General features: G+C 35.3%; 2 protein-coding genes and 1 long non-coding RNA gene across 12 annotated transcripts in view; 2 read left to right on the plus strand and 1 right to left on the minus strand.

Moving 5' to 3' along the window:
* stim2a (tromal interaction molecule 2a) overlaps positions 1–3,630 on the plus strand; it is a 165,035-nt gene extending 161,405 nt beyond the window's left edge. The window contains exons 16-19 of the mRNA XM_051905667.1: positions 955–1,062; positions 1,652–1,698; positions 2,243–2,303; positions 2,383–3,630. The gene's annotated coding sequence lies outside the window, so the exon portion shown is untranslated. The remainder of the gene's footprint in view (positions 1–954; positions 1,063–1,651; positions 1,699–2,242; positions 2,304–2,382) is intronic.
* LOC127518776 (uncharacterized) overlaps positions 1–13,412 on the plus strand; it is a 147,082-nt gene that overhangs the window by 86,024 nt on the left and 47,646 nt on the right. The window lies entirely within an intron of this gene.
* LOC127518920 (uncharacterized) lies at positions 7,323–9,435 on the minus strand. Its single transcript, XR_007931690.1, has 3 exons — positions 9,411–9,435; positions 8,812–8,916; positions 7,323–7,670 (listed from the first exon to the last, which is right to left on the minus strand). It is a non-coding gene; the product is annotated as an uncharacterized LOC127518920 (long non-coding RNA).

Below are 13,412 nucleotides of genomic sequence, written 5' to 3' on the forward strand. Positions count from 1 at the left end.
CGCTCCAGTAATTCTTATGATCTACATATTACTAACATCAGTGTCTCTGATCTGGGACTGTATTACTGTGCAGAAGTAGAAAATAAGGTAAATAAAGATGAAAACGGCATCATCTCCTCAACTAAAGTGTACTATTATGGAAACCGAACAACTCGTCTCTCTTTTGCAGGTAACTAGACATTTCTGCTAGTTGTGTAATTCTGCTTGTGTAATTCTGGAGAACTTTCTCACTGAAGAAGCAAGATGAACATAACAAAAAAATATTTTTATATATTTTTACTAACATTCATTGATACATTTGTTTATTTTATATTGAGCTTTTTGTTCTGAACCTGCCACACCTCATGACTGTATGCTTTACCTCTCTCAATGAAGAAGAAATATGAGCATAATAATAATAATAATAATAATAATAATAATAATAAAATCAGCATTCATTGATATGTTTGTTTATTTTATATAGAGGAAGTAACTTCATGTTCTGGACTCTTGAACATCACCTCCACTCCTCGTGTATCAGACTGTGTTCTCTGCTGGACGCTGCTGTTCAGTGTGTGTCCGGTGTGTGTTCTCCTCTCCTCCATCTGTCTGTTCTGCCTCTATCAGAGGAAAACTACAGGTATCATTCATTGTTTCACACTCTTCTTTTGCACTACCACAGTTTTACTTTAATATGCTGATAAACAGCTTTGTCAGTTAGAGTACTTTAAGCAAAGCCTGCAAACACAATTTGATAGTAATGTAGAAATTGAAATGCAATTGCATAAACCAGTAATGTTCTAATTTAAACAATCCATTGTAGATGCTGCGACAGATCAAAAAGACATTTCGAAAGGTAGAAATACAATTGAGGTATGAACAATGCAAACACACGTTCATTAATGACATATAAATATAATATATGTACGTTTCAGAAAGCAACTTTATTAATTCATGAATTTTCTTTCATTCCAGTTTAAGGATGAAGAGGTGTGTTATGCATCTTTAGACGTGAAAACCAGGAGACAAAAACAACGCAAGACAAAGCGAGTGCAGAGTTCAGACTTCAGTACATATGCTCAGGTCAGAACAGACACGGAATAGAACTAAAATAGAACTGAGGTGCTTTCTGAAACTTTCCAAATAGGATAAAGGTCATTATCATGTAACATCACGTAATGATACAAGGTACTTTCGTTACATCTCTGTAAAAGATACATAATTCCATACTTGGATACTTGATCCCACTTTACATTAAGTGTCTTTAACTACTAGTACTAACATTTAAATTAATAATGTGATACAATGTCCTTATTGTGTAAACATGTTTTTACATTGTACTTATATTTAAAAATACCTGCATGTAAATACTGCTGTAATTAATATCTGTAATCACATCTATAATTATAATTGATCCGCTAAACTTACCCGAATCCCACCTCAACAGAAGCACAGAAGTGTTTTAATACAAATTAACATTTACCTAACTTTATTTTTATTTTTATTTATTTTTCTTTTTTATGTAAGTACAAAGTTAAATACACCTATTATAAAAAGTGACTGGATACTTTATTTAACTTTTTTTTTTTTTTTTCATGAGCTGTTATTCTTACTGTTGTTACTCTGGTCCTCAGTACAGTACAATGTTGTATTCCTCTATTTGTTGTTGTAGTACAGCCTTTGTGAACACCGTGATGACCTGAATAACAGGATGTAGAAGTATGTTTCCTGTATGAAGTGTTGTTTTGTTTAAGATATTTATATTTCTCTTAAACTGGATGATTGCAATGTTTATCTGATTCAATTTTACAGCTAGTCTCATTAAATTTTCCTAAAACATACTCCATGGCGGATGAAGCATTATGTGCTTGAGTAGGTTAGTGTGTTTGGATAACAGTTAGCAACAAGCAAACAGGCAAACTATATATCTCATCTTAAAAAACTATCTGTCTTATAACTGTAAAGGTAAAAGAGAAATGCCCACTTTAGTTGCTTCTCTGTAGTAAGATACATTCTTGTTTTTCCTCTTGTTTTCTTATTTTTCTTTGAACTGGTGCATGTTAGGTCTGCATTTTTTCTAATTGTGCTTTTAATTCTTGAAATAATAATTGAAATCAAAACAAATTTAAATATTCAAAGCATCAGAGTTGTTCTTCAAAGGAGTTTTACTGAAGTGCACTGTCTGTGTCTTTTCTTGAGGAAGGGTCTTGCTTTGTTTCCAGTTAAAGAAATGACAATCTTAACCACAAATGTTTCCATTCAGTTTAGTGCTTGTGTGAACATGAGACAGAAGAAAGGAGTTGGTGTGTATAAATGCTCGTGTGGTGAGTTTGTGGTGAAATTGGTTTGCAACTTTGCGTACTTGCAGCAAAAGCTTGATTTACAGCGGCAGTCTTTCTTTAGACTCTTTGATGGACGAGGAAGAATCACATTTACTGCATCTCTCAGAATAAAGCACAAAGAGCTGGTTTCAGTTGTTTTGCTTTTTTTACTTTCCTTTTTACTTTGGCAATCCTACATGACCTCTCAAATGATATTCAAATAATGCTAAAGATATCAGTGCCATGCCATTTAATAATGTGTCAAAAGGAATGTTTTTCTTTTTTGTCACTGTATGTAATGGATAGTGATGTTTATAGTATGGAAATGTATATTTTTACTTGTCCGTGATCTGTTGTGTCTGAAAGAGACTCATGGTGTTCAGAGCTGTAAGTGTGTTTAGTTTTATTAGTGGCCTGAGGGGGGCAGTGTGGATTTGCTTTTTGCAAAATGTCTTAACATTTTAAATGCTTGTTACACTCCACATTCATTTGACTAATATTTTAAAGCACATTTTTTTATGTGAAGGTAATATAGCAAATAAATCATATATCAATTCATGTTTTTATTCAGTTGATTCAGTGTGTTTGGCAAATCATTAAAGATATATTAAAGATAAGTGGCAAAAGAACATAAGTGGGAGGAGCATATTCATTTATTATTGTTGTTGTTGTTTATTGTGTATGCATGTTTGTATGTGTTTCTGGCCCTATAAAAAGAAAATTTAAAAAGTCATGGAAACTCTCTATGGCCAGTAGGTGGCGCTCACGGAGTTTCTACAACAGTGTTTTACTGTCCAGTCCAACAAAAAATCCATTCCACACTTTGCAGAAATTCAAATCTGACAGAGAAAACTGGATTATAGAGTTATTAGAGGGTTATTGCAGTAACCCTGTTTGTAGTTGAATTAAAAGGGCAAATAAGGTGTGGGTGATAACGAGACATTTAGACCATTAAGTCCATTCAATCATTTATTTATTCTATAACTAAAGTATTTCATCTGCACAATATCTCCTGCAATGAATTTTTAAAAAAATTTGGAACCAAAATCAGGGTTATTATTAACTACTAAACTATTATTAACTAAAACTAAAACCATAAATATATTTCCATTACGTAAAATAAATTATTTGTTAACTGAAATAAAATGTAAAAAAATAAATAAATAAATAAAATAAAATTATTTCAGCTAGTTGCCAATGAAACATTTCTAAAATAACTTCTAAAATAATTTCTAATAATTTCTAAAATAACTAAATCAAAACTAAACAACTAAAAAAATAAAAAAAATACTAATAAAATCAGAACAAAATTAATAATACTATAATAAAATGATAATTAATACTAGATATATTTAAACTACAAAACTAATAAAAATGCAAAAACAAAACAAAATTAAAAAAATAAAATTGAATTGAAAATATCAACAAAAACTATAATAGTATATCAATAATAAAATAACACTGCATAAAATATATGACATTAAAGATCCACCATCTTGAATGAATCATTGAGTGATCAGTCGGGAGTCCATTTTTCATTGCTGTGGCTGCATCCACATACTCTCTTGAACAGGTACTTATTTTTAAAGTACATTTTATAGTATGAATCTGTGTAGTATGACTATGAATGTCATCTGGACTTACTACATTTGCCATGTTGTCATCATAATGTGACCTGTTGCGTCACTTCACTGCCATGCACAAATCCTGTCCCGTGGCATCATGTAAATTGTCCATCATATGCACACTTCAGAATCTCACTGGAAGTAGTAGGCCATCTGGGTACTTTTTGCCTACACTTTTATGAGTCCTGTGTATTCGGACATACTTCTTTTGTCACATACTGTTTTTTGCCTACTATAGGGAAGTATGTGATTTCAGACACAGCCTAGATCTTTGAGACTGGATGGTGAGATGCCTCCAAAGGGTCACAATGTAAAACTTGTTGCAGAATGGGCCACAGGCAACTCCTACTAAAAATGTGGCAGGGCATTTTAAAAAATTTGTACAAAAATGAGTTCTATGTGGCATTTGTTGTGGGGAAATACTGGGGAAATGAATATCATCTTCAGTTTGACACAAGAAACACACACGCAGATCTAAAAACAACAGCAATAAAATAGCTTGACCCTAATTTGGATTTGGCGTGAAGTTTATTTTTCCTTGTGGCATTAATTTCTGTTTCCACGTGAGTAGACATCAGACATTCTTCCAGCTTAAATACAGAGTAGTCAAACATAGACAATGTCGATGTCGGTCAGTTGAGGAACAGATGATTTATAAATTTTTTTTAATTGTACATTTTATTATATATTTATTATTATCATTATTGTATTAACATTTTTGATAATGTCTTTCCATACTACTGCACATTAATAAATTAAGGGCGAGAATGACGTGTGTGTGTGATTTATGAGGACACAAATGTGTATATTTGGGTATTACATGGGTATTACAATGTAAAGATTGTTTAGGAGGACACTTCCTGTGTCCTCGTAAACCAAATGGCATAAAATATATATATATATTTTTTTTGTTTTTGTTTCTGTGATGGGTAAGTTTAGGGGTATGGTTAGTGTAGGGGGATAAAGCACACATACAAGTAAACCATGTATACAAGTATGTTTGTGTGTGTGTGTGTGTGTGTGTGTGTGGTTCTATTTTTGACCAACTAATCAGCCATTCACATGCACACTTTGCTCTCTTTACACGTTGATGTTAGCATTTTATGACTGTGTTGCGTAAAGACATACATGCATAATACAAACCCGATTCCAAAAAAGTTGGGACACTGTACAAATTGTGAATAAAAAAGGAATGCAATAATTTACAATTCTCATAAACTTATATTTTATTCACAATAGAATATAGATAACATATCAAATGTTGAAAGTGAGACATTTTGAAATGTCATGCCAAATATTGGCTCATTTTGGATTTCATGAGAGCTACACATTCCAAAAAAGTTGGGACAGGTAGCAATAAGAGGCCGGAAAAGTTAAATGTACATAAAAGGAACAGCTGGAGGACCAATTTGCAACTTATTTAAAATGGACTGTGGCAAAGTGGAAAACTGCTCTGTGGTTAGACGAATCAAAATTTGAAGTTCTTTTTGGAAAACTGGGACGCCATGTCATCCGGACTAAAGAGGACAAGGACAACCCAAGTTGTTATCAGCGCTCAGTTCAGAAGCCTGCATCTCTGATGGTATGGGGTTGCATGAGTGCGTGTGGCATGGGCAGCTTACACATCTGGAAAGGCACCATCAATGCTGAAAGGTATATCCAAGTTCTAGAACATCATATGCTCCCATCCAGACGTCGTCTCTTTCAGGGAAGACCTTGCATTTTCCAACATGACAATGCCAGACCACATACTGCATCAATTACAACATAATGGCTGCGTAGAAGAAGGATCCGGGTACTGAAATGGCCAGCCTGCAGTCCAGATCTTTCACCCATAGAAAACATTTGGGGCATCATAAAGAGGAAGATGCGACAAAGAAGACCTAAGACAGTTGAGCAACTAGAAGCCTGTATTAGAAAAGAATGGGACAACATTCCTATTCCTAAACTTGAGCAACTTGTCTCCTCAGTCCCTAGACGTTTACAGACTGTTATAAAAAGAAGAGGGGATGCCACACGGTGGTAAACATGGCCTTGTCCCAACTTTTTTGAGATGTGTTGATGCCATTAAATTTAAAATCAACTTATTTTTCCCTTAAAATGATACATGTCATCTATGTTGTATTCTGAATAAAATATTGAAATTTGAAACTTCCACATCATTGCATTCCTTTTTTATTCACAATTTGTACAGTGTCCCAACTTTTTTGGAATCGGGTTTGTACAAATAAATAATAATAATAAAAATAATAATAATAAAAAAAGATGAAATAACAGGCAATTACATGTTTTCAGGCTTGGCGACACTTTTCTCCTCTGCTATCACTGTGTGTTTTAGCTCTGATGGGAAATAATATTACAGGACTGTCATTTGTTAGATAATCACATGAACACAGCCATACATTCTTGTATAAGGTGTCTCATTGTCATATCTAAAATAACCACGTCTGCGTTTGATGCCTAACAGCTGTTCTAAATATACCATTCACATTCATCTCAAACACAGAAAAGTTCATCTGACCTGATCTGGGAATCTCTGATTTAGTCTTGGATAAAGATATAGTGGAAAAAGACACTCAAAAGCCTGAAAGAGAAGGAGTGTAGAGGACAGTGATCTTATACATCCAGTGCTGTAGAGGTTGAAAGGGCTGCTGTCAAAATAGAAGCAGCGTTTTAACTTGAGTAGCAGTTTCACTCCATCTAGTGACCTACAGAGGACCAGTATAAATTCAGCACATTGGACAGCTCCCACTGCTGAACGCACTGAACAACAGAAATGTTCATTCTGAAAGATGAAGTATATGTGGTTCTACTTTCTGTTTGATTAAGTATTAGGAAAAGCCACGTGTGCATTAGCTCCTGTGATGATGAACCTGGACAATGCCATCATCACTAGAGCACCAGTGCTCAGTATTTTCTGTGTTTGTATTGATTGTATGAAAAGTTTATTATTTGATGCGTGTTGATGTATGTATTGAGGGACAATACCAACAGCAATTGTTCAAGTATGGTAAATATAAAAGAGTCATTGTTTGTTTTAAAGTATTTCTTTATTGTTTTTTTTCTGTTTATTTGTTTGTGTGGTTGTTCGGCATATTATAGCACAGGTTAGATCTTACCTTGCAGGGCCAGTATTTTAGGGGTTGGCTCTGGTAGCGCTCGTAGCCAGAGTTTGCCTTATGGTCGGTCATACCATTTTTTAAGCTGGGGAGAGATGGGAATGCTATAATGTGTTAAATGTTTCTTTTGTGTTTATATGTTGTGCTTGTTGGTATTGTGATGACTGAAAGTAAGAAATTAGTTGTTGAATATGTATTTATGTGACATTTTTATGCTGTGAAGTTCTGTGAGAAGTGTTACGGGGAAGGGTTCCACCCTATGACAATGGTTTGTCCCACTAGTGTTTGGCGGGAAACTGGTCCATTTGATCCATTGTCTGAGTATGTTTGGGGCATTCTGTGTATGATGCAAGGGTGTGAACATGTTTGTCTGAGGTGAGACATGCAGTTTTATATTGTGGATGTGCCACTAGGCATTGTTTAGTGCCAGGTTTTGCTGCTCACAGTATTTTTTTCTTTCTCTTTTTTTTGTACTTTGTTGGCTGTACCTGCTTTTGCAATGCTTATAAAATAAAGCATGACTGGCATTTGGGAAAACCACTCCTGTGTACTTAGCCTTCCTGACTCCTCCCTGGCCTCTCGACAACACGCAACATGACAGCTCCTTTAACAATATGTGATGTGATCTGTGAAAAAAAACTACAAACATCACATGGTGAAATTTTACGTATCACAGGTTATAATACCATCTGAAAGCTGAATTCGAGCCCTTTCCAAATCTGTTTTCATAGCTTGTCTGTAACAAAAGTTATGGTTATCTGAAGTCGTCCGATCGCTCTGATTTTCAGGAACAGAATTCTGAGAAAAACAGGTTTAAATAACTGTCACCCCCTTTTTTCGCATTGACATGAAAATGCACTATCCAAACATAAATGTTTGTAATTCAAGAATGCTTTGGAATATAGACCTAAGGTTGGTCTTGTTTTAAAGAAGACACTTGTCAGATTATTGTAGAAGTTAAATAAATTATGAAAGTGAAATAAAGATGACACTAAAATGACACCCAAGCTTCATTACTGACCATTTAAGGGCGCCTCCATTTATTTGAGTGATCTGAACCATATTCAGGGGCGTAGCCATCATTTCAGAAGTGAGGGGGGCAGAAATGTTGGGTGTAATACCAGTTTTTATCTAACTGATAACCGCCATCTTGTAACAGTCAGCTCGCTAACTCGTAACATTGTGTTTTAATGGTGCATGTACTTTTTAAATAACCATAACTTGCTCAATTTTCTACCGATTTTCAAACTGTTTGGTTTGTTATAAACGTCAGAGATGTACTTATGACACTGCATACTTATGAATAATTATAACCACGGACTTCCATATGAAAATAACATTGAACAGAACAGATATGTGCAATGAATATACACACGCACAAGTTATTTATGTTAAATCAATATATAGGCTACTAAAACTCAGTGTACAGAATGGCAACATGAGATATATATATATTGAATTATTACATGTTTATTTTAACTTCTTCAGGGTTGGGCCATTTACTAGGCTTTTCCCCTCGACATTGCACTGTGCCTACTTCAGAGATCACTGTTCCAAAAAAAAAAAAAGAAAAAAAAAAAGGTGTCCAAAAGAAACATTCTGCAATTGTGTAAACAAACTTGTAAAAAGCTTTGGGTCAACAACAATCTTGTAATACTATTATGTCATAGCCCCGCTGTTCCTGTGTAACAGGACCTATATTGTACATACATCCACTAAGTAACTAACGATTATCCCAAATATAATCATAATATTGCCATATCTTACAGGTGAAAGGTGATCCCATGGGCTCTCGTTTTGAGACTACGGCGATTGGAGCATCCGTAGGCTGCACAAAAGTCTGGCATCTTCTCCTATAAAGCCAGCAATTTCCTGTATCATAATGTAAGATGTTTTTAACAAACCAAACTGATTGGAAATCATGTGCAACTTAAGTTATATTGAAAAGAAAGAGCAATTCTGCCTCTCCCACTGATGTAAAATTGCTGGGTAGCAGCTAAACTGTAACTACTAGTTCTCACTCAAAGCTTCTTGTTATTAGCCAGCTAATAACTACAACCACATCCACAAAGATTGTAATTTAGACAAAAGATTGGTTGTCATAAAATTGTTATTGGTGTCAGTAAATCCTATATAATTGAACAGCTTGATTGTGGTCTCAGCCTTGATAACTTGCGCAAGTATCCGTGATACACAACTATGCTGCACGATTAAGTCATTTTTCGAAAAGAAAAGCTGCAATTTCAACATGTTCAAGCATCCAGAATTATAGCCACGTTAATAATGTTTGTAAGAAACCAAACCATTTGTAAATCCATCAAGATTTCAGCGAGATAAGAGTATTTGTGTTCGTGCAGATCACTCACCTTACATCAGGTACCACAGAGCCTGCCAGAAAGCTTGCCTGTGACAAGATGGCCACCGGTGATGACGTTAGAGACTCCGCCGTAAGCCTTTATTATGTATATCTATGAAGTAGCATACCAATGGTATTTTGTGTGCTAATTAGCGAAGACACTCCTGACATAAATAATAAATTACTGTTACTGTAACATTTTTTATTGTAAAACATTGTTCAGATATTGATGCTGGAATCTTAAATCTTTAAGGATAAGCCAAACGTTCGCAAGTTTCCTACACCCCATGAGGCCTTGCGCCAAAAGTGGGAGTGTCTTCCAGTTCGAAGTAAACAGCGGGACGTGACACTCATTCATTCAACTGTTGAGTCATTCAAGATTTAGCGATCCAAACTTGTGAACATTTGGCCGTTACTTAAAGACTTAAGATTCCAGTATCAATATTTGAACAATGTTTTACAATAAAAAATGTTACAGTAACAGTAATTTATTTAAGTTCATTTAAGTTTATTTAAGTTTATTTAAGTTTAATTTAAGTTCATTATAGCTCCGTTGTTCTCTTGTGCTCCGCCTTCTCATGATAAGATTTAGAAAAAAAAAAAAACCTTTGCGTGCCGTAGTTTATACAGGACTGGTGGGAAATTTGCATTAATACACCTTCATTCTACATGTTATGTGGTTTATTTTGATAGGTGAACTGTCTTTGTAGTGTTAAGAGAGGGAACGCTATGGCCGATTTCCATCGGGTGTGTTCTGTAAGGTTAGAGAAAGACAGTCTTTTCAGCTTGCCACTATAAATCACTATTTTTCTGCACTTAACAGAATTTTGCTAAGATATTTTCAGAGATGATAGACAAGATGTTATAGAATAATAATTTAATGAAAACCCAATTTTGACAAAAAAAAAGACATTCAACCTATTTTTTGACTTTACTGAAAACGTTCCAGCACGACATCCGACGGGTTTTCCCAGATCCCATCACATATTTATTTCATATTTAACAACTTAGCCTACATCACATTTATTCAAAACATGTTCGTCTTTTTATATTTTAAATAATGTGCAAATATCTGTGTGCCTCTGGACAAAGCTTTGATTCCATGTCTAATAAGTAGAGTAAACACACACACACACACACACACACACACACACACACACACACACACACACACACACACACACACACACACACACTCTCCATAGGCGTAATGGTTTTTATACTGTACAAACTGTATATTCTATCCCCCTACACTACCCCTACCCCATACCCATCACAGAAAACTGTCTGCATTTTTTGAATTAAGAAAAACAAAAACACAGTTTAGTATGTTTTTTTAAGCCATTTGATTTATGAGGACACAGGAAGTGTCCTCATAAACCATGTTTACAAGAACACACACACACACACACTCACACACACACACACACACACACACATTATTGTTTTTTTATTAATATTGAATCAAAATAATTTCCCTTCTCTCTTGCAGTGACATCTCTTCTCTTATCTGATGACTTGTTTACTGTCACTCACATGACATCACAACAATAGCAAACAACAACTATCCAATCAATTTCTAATGGACAAAATCAAGTACTGCCTTACATTTCCTACATTTTTCTTGTTCGTGAAGATATTTCACTTGGAAACAGGGAAGATGATCACAACTTTCATTTCATGCCAACTTTAATGGTTGTTATAAAAAGCATTACCAAAAAGACATAGACAAACGCACACCGTCCGAGGTCAAGAGGGATAAATTTATATGAATGAGATCTGACTGCACACTCGCTTGCAAAAAGCCTTTGTCAAGGTATGTCGAAACGTTGGGTTATAAAAAGCATCACACACTTTTGTGTAGTATTGTGTAGATGATTTATCATATGATGTATTGATCTTCACATGTGTTACTGTTACTGTTTTAGAATATAATTTCTAATTTCTAATATAATTTCTATAATTTCTAAGCTAATTTCAGCTCGATGGACTGCTGTCAGTGTCAGTATAACCACAGACAAGCTGAGCAAGCTTCCTTCATGCAAATGTGTGAACTCTAACCAACTCACAAAACCACACATAGTCTAATGGAAACATTTGTGCTTGTTGACCAGTGATTAAGTAAGAGAATGTGAGAGTTTGACGACATGGCACAGCAGCAAATGTGAAGGTGGCCTGAATATAAGAGTTGTGGTTTCCTGTTTTGACATGTTTACACGTTGCTGGTTTGTACCCACTACAACAGAGAACATCATGAATTTTACAGCTGAACTTTGACTTGACCAACTGAAATGTAAAGCACAAAATTTCTCAACTGAAGATGATTATCTGCATGTATGAATCAAAATTATTTGATACTAAACATATCTATCATATCTATCAGAGAAATAAAAGTTTTACATCCTCTTCATATCTGTTTGATGATGATTTCCGTTTTTGTAAACCAATCAGCAAATTAGAGTAAAAAAGTCTATAGGGTAACCAATGATTGGTTAATACTACTCTTTGTATGTACACATGATAACCTAATTTATTGGCCAACCCCTCTGTGACGTGAAACATTTTAGAAAATATTTTCCATTGACGTGAACCAATCAGATGAGAGCTGACGTCTGTAAGACCCTCACCAGTGTCAGTTATTCACAGTCACTCACAGAGATGGAGAGGTCAAGACTTGCTCTCGTCGCGCTCACGTGTAAGAAAAAAAAAGAAAGTTTTCAGCTGTTTTGAGAGTTTTTCGAACGTAAATTTCAATATTACTGTGAATATTTTTGTATGGTAATACATATTTCAAATTTAAGTGCTTTATTAAGTTATTTTGCTCTTTTACAGGTGTTTTGTTGTTCAGTCAGAACAGAATCTATGGAGCAGAAGTGGAGATGAAAGTCAGACCAGGAGACAACATCACTCTCTACTGTGATCGCTCTGTAACTCATGGTTTCCTCTTTGTATGGATAAGAAACTGCTCTCAGGAAAATCAACCCTCTCTGGTTTTTAGAATATGGAACCAGGAGACATTTCAGCATTTCAGCTCTCTCCACAACCGCTCCAGTAATTCTTATGATCTACATATTACTAACATCAGTGTCTCTGATCTGGGACTGTATTACTGTGGAGAAATAGAGGATAAAGTGTATAAAGATGAAAAAGGCAGGACCTCCCGATTTGAACTGTACTATTATGGAAACCGAGCAACTCGTCTCTCTTTTGCAGGTAAGAAAACATTCTGCTAGTTATTATTACGTTATTGCTTGTGGAATTCTGGAGCACTTTACCTTTCTGACTGAAGATATTTTTTTATGATATAGTTTTTTTTGTATATGTTTATGTTTATTTTATATAGGGGAAGTAATTTCATGTTCTGGACTGAACATCACCCCCACTCCTCGTGTATCAGACTGTGTTCTCTGCTGGACGCTGCTGTTCAGTGTGTGTCCGGTGTGTGTTCTCCTCTCCTCACTCCTGTCCTCCATCTGTGTGTACTGCATCTGTCAGAGGAAAACTGCAGGTATCTCGTTCGCTGTTTGTTTCCTTGACAACTTTTATTATGATTTTCTCAATATAAAACCTAATGTCTTTGGTCAGCAATCAAAGCTGCAAACAAATTATAAATTATAAATCTATTTATAAATCTACACCCTAGCAACCACCCTGAGTACCTTAGCAACCGCATAGCAACATCCTAGCAACCACCTAGAATACCCTAGCTACCACAGAGCAACACCCTAGCAACCACCCAGAATACCCTAGCAAACACATAGCAATACCCTAGCAACCACTCCAAGTACCCTAGCAACCGTATAGAAGCACCCTAGCAACCACCTTGAGTACCCTAGCAACCATCCAGAATACCCTAGCAACCGCATAGCAATATCCTAGCAACAACCTTGAGTACCCTAGCCACCGCATAGCAACACCCTAGCAACCACCCAGAATATCCTAGCAACCACATAACAACACCCTAGCAACCACCTTGAGTACCCTAGCCACTGCATAGCAACCAAACTTTTCC

This window comes from Ctenopharyngodon idella, chromosome 1 (genome assembly GCF_019924925.1).
Source record: "Ctenopharyngodon idella isolate HZGC_01 chromosome 1, HZGC01, whole genome shotgun sequence".
NCBI classification, from domain to species: Eukaryota; Metazoa; Chordata; class Actinopteri; order Cypriniformes; family Xenocyprididae; genus Ctenopharyngodon; species Ctenopharyngodon idella.